Genomic DNA, 10,500 nt, shown 5'->3' with positions numbered 1-10,500 from the left:
TAATAATAATAATAATAATAATAATAATAATAATAATAATAATAATAATAATAATAATAATAATAATAATAATAATAATAATAATAATAATAATAATAATAATAATAATAATAATAATAATAATAATAATAATAATAATAATAATAATAATAATAATAATAATAATAATAATAATAATAATAATAATAATAATAATAATAATAATAATAATAATAATAATAATAATAATAATAATAATAATAATAATAATAATAATAATAATAATAATAATAATAATAATAATAATAATAATAATAATAATAATAATAATAATAATAATAATAATAATAATAATAATAATAATAATAATAATAATAATAATAATAATAATAATAATAATAATAATAATAATAATAATAATAATAATAATAATAATAATAATAATAATAATAATAATAATAATAATAATAATAATAATAATAATAATAATAATAATAATAATAATAATAATAATAATAATAATAATAATAATAATAATAATAATAATAATAATAATAATAATAATAATAATAATAATAATAATAATAATAATAATAATAATAATAATAATAATAATAATAATAATAATAATAATAATAATAATAATAATAATAATAATAATAATAATAATAATAATAATAATAATAATAATAATAATAATAATAATAATAATAATAATAATAATAATAATAATAATAATAATAATAATAATAATAATAATAATAATAATAATAATAATAATAATAATAATAATAATAATAATAATAATAATAATAATAATAATAATAATAATAATAATAATAATAATAATAATAATAATAATAATAATAATAATAATAATAATAATAATAATAATAATAATAATAATAATAATAATAATAATAATAATAATAATAATAATAATAATAATAATAATAATAATAATAATAATAATAATAATAATAATAATAATAATAATAATAATAATAATAATAATAATAATAATAATAATAATAATAATAATAATAATAATAATAATAATAATAATAATAATAATAATAATAATAATAATAATAATAATAATAATAATAATAATAATAATAATAATAATAATAATAATAATAATAATAATAATAATAATAATAATAATAATAATAATAATAATAATAATAATAATAATAATAATAATAATAATAATAATAATAATAATAATAATAATAATAATAATAATAATAATAATAATAATAATAATAATAATAATAATAATAATAATAATAATAATAATAATAATAATAATAATAATAATAATAATAATAATAATAATAATAATAATAATAATAATAATAATAATAATAATAATAATAATAATAATAATAATAATAATAATAATAATAATAATAATAATAATAATAATAATAATAATAATAATAATAATAATAATAATAATAATAATAATAATAATAATAATAATAATAATAATAATAATAATAATAATAATAATAATAATAATAATAATAATAATAATAATAATAATAATAATAATAATAATAATAATAATAATAATAATAATAATAATAATAATAATAATAATAATAATAATAATAATAATAATAATAATAATAATAATAATAATAATAATAATAATAATAATAATAATAATAATAATAATAATAATAATAATAATAATAATAATAATAATAATAATAATAATAATAATAATAATAATAATAATAATAATAATAATAATAATAATAATAATAATAATAATAATAATAATAATAATAATAATAATAATAATAATAATAATAATAATAATAATAATAATAATAATAATAATAATAATAATAATAATAATAATAATAATAATAATAATAATAATAATAATAATAATAATAATAATAATAATAATAATAATAATAATAATAATAATAATAATAATAATAATAATAATAATAATAATAATAATAATAATAATAATAATAATAATAATAATAATAATAATAATAATAATAATAATAATAATAATAATAATAATAATAATAATAATAATAATAATAATAATAATAATAATAATAATAATAATAATAATAATAATAATAATAATAATAATAATAATAATAATAATAATAATAATAATAATAATAATAATAATAATAATAATAATAATAATAATAATAATAATAATAATAATAATAATAATAATAATAATAATAATAATAATAATAATAATAATAATAATAATAATAATAATAATAATAATAATAATAATAATAATAATAATAATAATAATAATAATAATAATAATAATAATAATAATAATAATAATAATAATAATAATAATAATAATAATAATAATAATAATAATAATAATAATAATAATAATAATAATAATAATAATAATAATAATAATAATAATAATAATAATAATAATAATAATAATAATAATAATAATAATAATAATAATAATAATAATAATAATAATAATAATAATAATAATAATAATAATAATAATAATAATAATAATAATAATAATAATAATAATAATAATAATAATAATAATAATAATAATAATAATAATAATAATAATAATAATAATAATAATAATAATAATAATAATAATAATAATAATAATAATAATAATAATAATAATAATAATAATAATAATAATAATAATAATAATAATAATAATAATAATAATAATAATAATAATAATAATAATAATAATAATAATAATAATAATAATAATAATAATAATAATAATAATAATAATAATAATAATAATAATAATAATAATAATAATAATAATAATAATAATAATAATAATAATAATAATAATAATAATAATAATAATAATAATAATAATAATAATAATAATAATAATAATAATAATAATAATAATAATAATAATAATAATAATAATAATAATAATAATAATAATAATAATAATAATAATAATAATAATAATAATAATAATAATAATAATAATAATAATAATAATAATAATAATAATAATAATAATAATAATAATAATAATAATAATAATAATAATAATAATAATAATAATAATAATAATAATAATAATAATAATAATAATAATAATAATAATAATAATAATAATAATAATAATAATAATAATAATAATAATAATAATAATAATAATAATAATAATAATAATAATAATAATAATAATAATAATAATAATAATAATAATAATAATAATAATAATAATAATAATAATAATAATAATAATAATAATAATAATAATAATAATAATAATAATAATAATAATAATAATAATAATAATAATAATAATAATAATAATAATAATAATAATAATAATAATAATAATAATAATAATAATAATAATAATAATAATAATAATAATAATAATAATAATAATAATAATAATAATAATAATAATAATAATAATAATAATAATAATAATAATAATAATAATAATAATAATAATAATAATAATAATAATAATAATAATAATAATAATAATAATAATAATAATAATAATAATAATAATAATAATAATAATAATAATAATAATAATAATAATAATAATAATAATAATAATAATAATAATAATAATAATAATAATAATAATAATAATAATAATAATAATAATAATAATAATAATAATAATAATAATAATAATAATAATAATAATAATAATAATAATAATAATAATAATAATAATAATAATAATAATAATAATAATAATAATAATAATAATAATAATAATAATAATAATAATAATAATAATAATAATAATAATAATAATAATAATAATAATAATAATAATAATAATAATAATAATAATAATAATAATAATAATAATAATAATAATAATAATAATAATAATAATAATAATAATAATAATAATAATAATAATAATAATAATAATAATAATAATAATAATAATAATAATAATAATAATAATAATAATAATAATAATAATAATAATAATAATAATAATAATAATAATAATAATAATAATAATAATAATAATAATAATAATAATAATAATAATAATAATAATAATAATAATAATAATAATAATAATAATAATAATAATAATAATAATAATAATAATAATAATAATAATAATAATAATAATAATAATAATAATAATAATAATAATAATAATAATAATAATAATAATAATAATAATAATAATAATAATAATAATAATAATAATAATAATAATAATAATAATAATAATAATAATAATAATAATAATAATAATAATAATAATAATAATAATAATAATAATAATAATAATAATAATAATAATAATAATAATAATAATAATAATAATAATAATAATAATAATAATAATAATAATAATAATAATAATAATAATAATAATAATAATAATAATAATAATAATAACAATAATAATAATAATAATAATGATAATAATAATAATAATAATAATAATAATAATAATAATAATAATAATAATAATAATAATAATAATAATAATAATAATAATAATAATAATAATAATAATAATAATAATAATAATAATAATAATAATAATAATAATAATAATTCGCCACGGATGACGTCAATTGTCGAAATTGTTTACATAGCTATGTGGTGTTATTTGTTATACATCGATTACCAAATGAATTAAAAAAATACAATTCGCATCTATCGAAGGTATTTATTTTTAGAGCCGCTACGAACGTGTTAAATGTATACACATAATTCCTCTGCACATAATTTCTCTAAATCTAAATTCTTCTTGGCATTAGCGTTACCGGATATAACATACGAAGAGATACTTACATATATATATATATATATATATATATATATATATATATATATATATATATATATATATATATATATATAAAGCGCAGAAATATATATATATATATATATATATATATATATATATATATTTCTGCGCTTTTAGATGAAAAGCAATTAAATTGAGCAACCGTACAACACTTTACACCATACGATATTTGTCGAAAAAATTTTTTACTGGAGTGTGGGAAAGAAAGGATTTTCAATACTTAAGGAAATACATATAAAACGGACATACATAACGTGTAGTAGAGATAAGTAAAAGTTACAAAAAATAGAAAGATACAAAGGAGAATATCGAAGAATAAAAGAGACGTTTGAAAGAAATCTCTACAGATAGAAAGAGAAAAAAAAAAGAGAGAGAGAGAAAAGGAAAGAAGGAAAAAACGGGACGGTGGGTGAGTGGTTATTAAGGTGTTAGAAGTTTCGATACAACAAACGCTACGTTAAACATTAAAGCGTGATATTTACTGCACTGCATCGAACCGAAAGCGGTCGGATGGATATACTGTTTTAAAAGCCCACGACCTTGCACGGCCTACGGGATACACACACAAGTATAATATAAAATATATAACGCAAAGAGCACGAGGGCCTCTTCGTGACCTTTGTCGAAACGGGGAATGATCAAGGGGGGGGCCGACGAAAGTCGGCCAAGCAAAACGCAACCTCACCGTAGCGGAAACTTCTTCTGAACGCCATCGAAGAAATATAACTTTGTGATTGTGTTCGTCGAGCGAGACCGTTCATTTTCTGGGGAATCGAAATCGTCGAGAACGAACTCGCGAAAGTTGAAACATTGAGTTAATCATTTATCTTTTTTTTTTATTATTTTTTCTATTTTTGGTATATCTTTTTTTTCTTTCCTTTTTTTATTTTTATTATTTTTATTTTCTCATTTTCTTTTTCTTTCTTTTCATGATTATGGTTATACGAATAATTGAATCATCTCAAATGCAAATAAAATAGGTGAGTTGGACACTTTCATAATCACCGAGACAAATAACGTGGTATCCGGTCGAACGAACGAGCCACCCTTCTTCATCAACCGGTTGGTTCATCATCGGAGCTCGCTCCTCTCTTTCACAAAGAAAGAATCTGTCTTTCACGAAGAGGAGAATATCCGGCTGCGCGAGCTTAACCGACGAAGGAGAGAAAGATGAGTCGCGCTCTTGCTCCCTCCCTCCCTCCCGCCCTCTCTCTCTCTCTCTCTCTCTCTCTCTCTCTCTCTATCTATCTATCTATCTTTCTTTTTCTCTTTCTTCTTTTTGCTTGTGTTTCATTTCTTCGCGAGTTCGGAAGATCTCGCGCAGAGTCTCCTTCGCGGCCGTGAAGTGCAACGGAAATAAAAATGTAAGAAAGCCACAAGTAAAAAGTCCAAGCCACATCCGTTCGCTCGAGACGCGAGACTGCTGCGCATTGTAGAATGACTTAGAAGCCCAAGATCGGGCTAATTAAAAGAGATAAGAGAGTAACGTAACGAATTTTTTTTCTCCCCCGAAGAAACCGAGTCACTTCGATTATATACGATACTATATACGATCTTCGAGAAATATATTTCTTTTAAAAAAGTTCGAGTGATCAACTTAAACAAGAAAAATAAGAAAAGGAAAGAAAATAAGTAAATAAATAAATAATAAATAAAAAAAAACCAGTTTTCTTCGCGGTGGTTCAACTTTCTTATGTACATATATATAAGACAAACACACATACTATATATATAATGTGTGTACGTGGTTTCTTCGACGATAAACTCGATCGATAAAGTCGAATCCATAGAAGTTGATTCGACTCGAGCCTGTTTGGGCTTCGTCATCCTGCCGCCTAAAAGCAGATACGAGAAGAGTGGTGACCGTACACCATACTACTAAAGTGCGCTTATATATATATATATACATAATATATATGATATATAGAGAAAAGAGCGTACATATACGTAGATCAACACACATAATTTGTACAAACACATACTATATATATACAATACATATATCATACATATAGGTATAGAGAATAGTAGATAACGACGCGACTGAAATTTCAGCATGGCGAGTTCGTCGAGCGGAGACGAATAGGATGCAGACTCTGTTTGCAAATTCAAACGCAAATCTTCGCACGCTAATATCGCCCAACTGACAAATCTGTACATTAGTATGTGACCGAGATATATACGAATCATGGATTTACGGTAGTATAAACCTCTCGGAGAATTGCGTGAAAGCTAACGCGATAGATACATCTATCCATACATATATAGATACACACATACACATATATATACATCGTCGTAACGACTCGCACGTGCGAAACCAAAGCCGACAATAGGACATGGCACGCGCTTGGCATTTCTAGTGTGATGCCGTGCGAACATTGAAGAAACAAATTAGAGAAAGAGGAAACGAAAGAAAGCGAAGAATTAATTAATAAAAATGAAATATTCAGATTATTCGACGAACGTAACGAACAAGACATATTGTGAATGATGTGTTTAAATTACATTTATTATGGAAGTGTGTGTGTATATATTATATATATACATATATTTCGTTCTTTCAAGAAATGAAATATTTCGAGACGTTTTCGAGATGTCTGTTTTTTTTTTTTTATTTTTCCTTTTCTTTTCATTTTTATCTATTCATTTTCTTTTTTTATTGGATATTTCAGTACATATGGTCTAAATATGCGTTTATTGCCAGAGATATCCCGCCGACACGCAAAGATCGTTTTTCTTGGTGTACCAGCTTACGCAATGGGTGCGACATGAGGATGATACGCGAGGGGCCATGACGAGTCTGCTTAAAGAGACCCTCGAAGAGTTATGTGGAGGCAAGCTACTCTATAATGTAATCGCATGTGTGTTCGCACATATACATATATATGTATGTCCTTTACAGAAAGAAGAAAATACGTATGTAATTGCGAAAGTATCTGAGAGAAGCGTAATTTATCGTTTTTCTTTCTTTTTTTATTTTTTCTTTTTTTTTTTTTTTAATTCATTTAACTCGATCGATAAACGAAATCTACTTTCGAAATCTGACTACATATGTTCTTTATAGATTTATCGACGAAGAGAAATTTTGATATAAATTGTACGTATCGGTAAAACAGAACGAATATTGAGGAGTTACTTAGTTGCCTATTCGATGGTATTTTACGATACGTAAAATGTGTTCCGTTCGAAGCTTTTATCAAACTTACTCCTCTTGCAAAAGGGGAAAAAGGAAAGAAAAAAGAAAAAGAGAGAGAGAGAGAGAGAGAGAGAGAGAGAGAGAAAGAGAGAGAGAGAGAGAGAGAAATTGCATGCGTGGAAACGAAATATACGCAAACCGGTATCATTGTCCAACCCTTCCTCCCTCCTATCGCAACGATAGACGCAAACGTCTGCGACAGTTTTAACCCTCCTGCTGTCGTTCTCTTGGTTTACTCGAGAAGTAAACGAAGCTAATCGTATTGTCAGTCGGCCAGGTTCGAGTGTCGTTCAACCGACATACTGTTTACAAAATAATGGATGATACTACTGAGCACTCTGTTCTCATTGTTGTTACAGGGAGTTGTAGAAAACGCACGCGTAAAAGACACACTTGTAGAAAAGATCAATATATACATACGCAAATAAGAATGTATATATTGAATACAGAATTGAATTTCATCTTGATACTATAAATATATAGAGAATACTTTTGCATTTCCAAGCTCCCATGCATAGACTCAACGATCTTGTACGCACCTGCCTCCCCTTTCGTCTCTCTACTCTCCTCAAGGACGTAACAAAACAGAATTGAAAGTATATACCTTCCAAATATGGATCCTTCCTACGAACGTATTGCTACACGTTCTAAATAGAATAGATCGAGACGTAGAGAAATAGATAGGTGAGGGTGAAGAAGAGAGAAAAGGAGAGATTCTAATAGAAAAATATTTTTATAATTATATTTCCACGATAGAAATCCATAGGTTAGTATCAAAAAAATCATGACGATTAAATATATATACAAATTTATCTTAAAACGAAGATACGTTTTTTAATTGCAGTATAAAAGAAACGATCAGTTTTCATGAAAATTGTTCATGAAAAGTGTTAAGTCGAGTTCTACTGCACGATATCGTCATACTTGGCTCGTAATGACGTGCCTCCCCTACTCTTTATCTTACTATTTATCTCTCTTGCTTTCTTCCTCTTTCTTTCTTTCTTTCTCCTCTCGTCACGTGAGAAAGCATCGAATTTGCGCTCGTACGTCCGGGTGGTGCCGACGACGCAAAACACAATGCGTCCTCACACTGACGTCTTGTGGTTGTGTGTTGTGTCGTTGTCGTTGCTACATATAATCCTTTAATCCTAACTCCTCCCATACCCTTGTTACTTCAACAATAATTTCTATAATTAATAATAATTTTCGTAGTTTTTAATAAAAGGATATTGACAAATAGTTGATATATATATATATATAATATCATATATATAATAACATATATATATAATATATGATACACAGTATGTGTGTGTGTAATATGATATACGATATGTATGTTGTGCATGTGTGAATGTGTTTTTTCACTTATCACAGTAACTTGTGAAACATGTTAATAATAAATATCCGTATTCCTTTAATTCTCTTTCTTCTCTTTCGTACAGAATAATTCTTGATTATGTCATAGGAAGTCAATTGTCATATGGGGACACTAAACTATATACATACATATACATCCATATGTATATAGGATAGATAGAGACATGTACACAGGGTGAGTCAATAATATCTATCACGCCAGGTGAAAAGAAACAACTTCATTTCGCAGAACTTTAGGACGATGCAATTGCAATCATGAATATTACGAAATATATCAGTAAATCATATATGTATATATATATATATATATATATTGATATATGATATATTAGATCATATTGATATATGATATATATTAGAACATCACATCCGTGATATGATAAAATTTCGATGAAACATTTTTTCCTTATTTTAAACGAAAAGTTATGTTATTACACTTAGTGACACTTTAGTAATCATACTGATTCGTTCTGTTTATATTATCAATAAACTGATCATGTATATATATATATATATATATATATAGTATAGTTATATATATATATATAAGTTATATATATAAGTTATATATATATATATAATATAGTATAGTATATATATATAGATAAGTATGATTCTTTCGAATTATAGATGCGTGTGTAGTATGTAGTATATATATATATATATATATATATACTACATACTACACACGCATCTATAATTCAAAAGAATCATACTTTACGACCGAGATTCGATTCGTCCTCGACGTTAAACACAGGTGAGCCGCGAAGGAAAACTGGTGGAAAAGAGGGGGGAGGGGGAATGAGAGAGAGAGAGAGAGAGAGAGAGAGAGAGAGAGAAAGAGCTAAAGGGAAGTAAATACGGAGAAGGAGATCGCGCTCATTTTCATTCGCGTCGCGCGCGCTGATATTCGCGGGTGCAAATAAGGCCGCACAAAAAGGGACGAAGAAAGACGTTCGCGAAGAAGACGGAGCTCGCATGCCAACCACCTCTTCGTAAATCTCTCTCTCTCTCTCTCTCTCTCTCTCTCTCTCTCTTTCTCTCTTTCTCCATTTCTCTCTCGTCTCTTTCCGTACACCCTGCGTGTATTAATAATACGCGTCAC

At 19.8% G+C, this 10,500-nt stretch overlaps 1 protein-coding gene across 4 annotated transcripts in view; it reads right to left on the bottom strand.

The window, feature by feature from the left end:
• The window catches only part of CdGAPr (GTPase-activating protein CdGAPr), a 39,762-nt gene that overhangs the window by 27,495 nt on the left and 1,767 nt on the right, over nt 1-10,500 (bottom strand). The window lies entirely within an intron of this gene.

This window comes from Vespa mandarinia, chromosome 3, assembly GCF_050613455.1.
Source record: "Vespa mandarinia isolate Hongniang chromosome 3, ASM5061345v1, whole genome shotgun sequence".
NCBI lineage: Eukaryota > Metazoa > Arthropoda > Insecta > Hymenoptera > Vespidae > Vespa > Vespa mandarinia.
The sequence above is the reverse complement of the archived record's forward strand: the minus strand, read 5'-3'. Positions and strand labels throughout refer to the sequence as shown.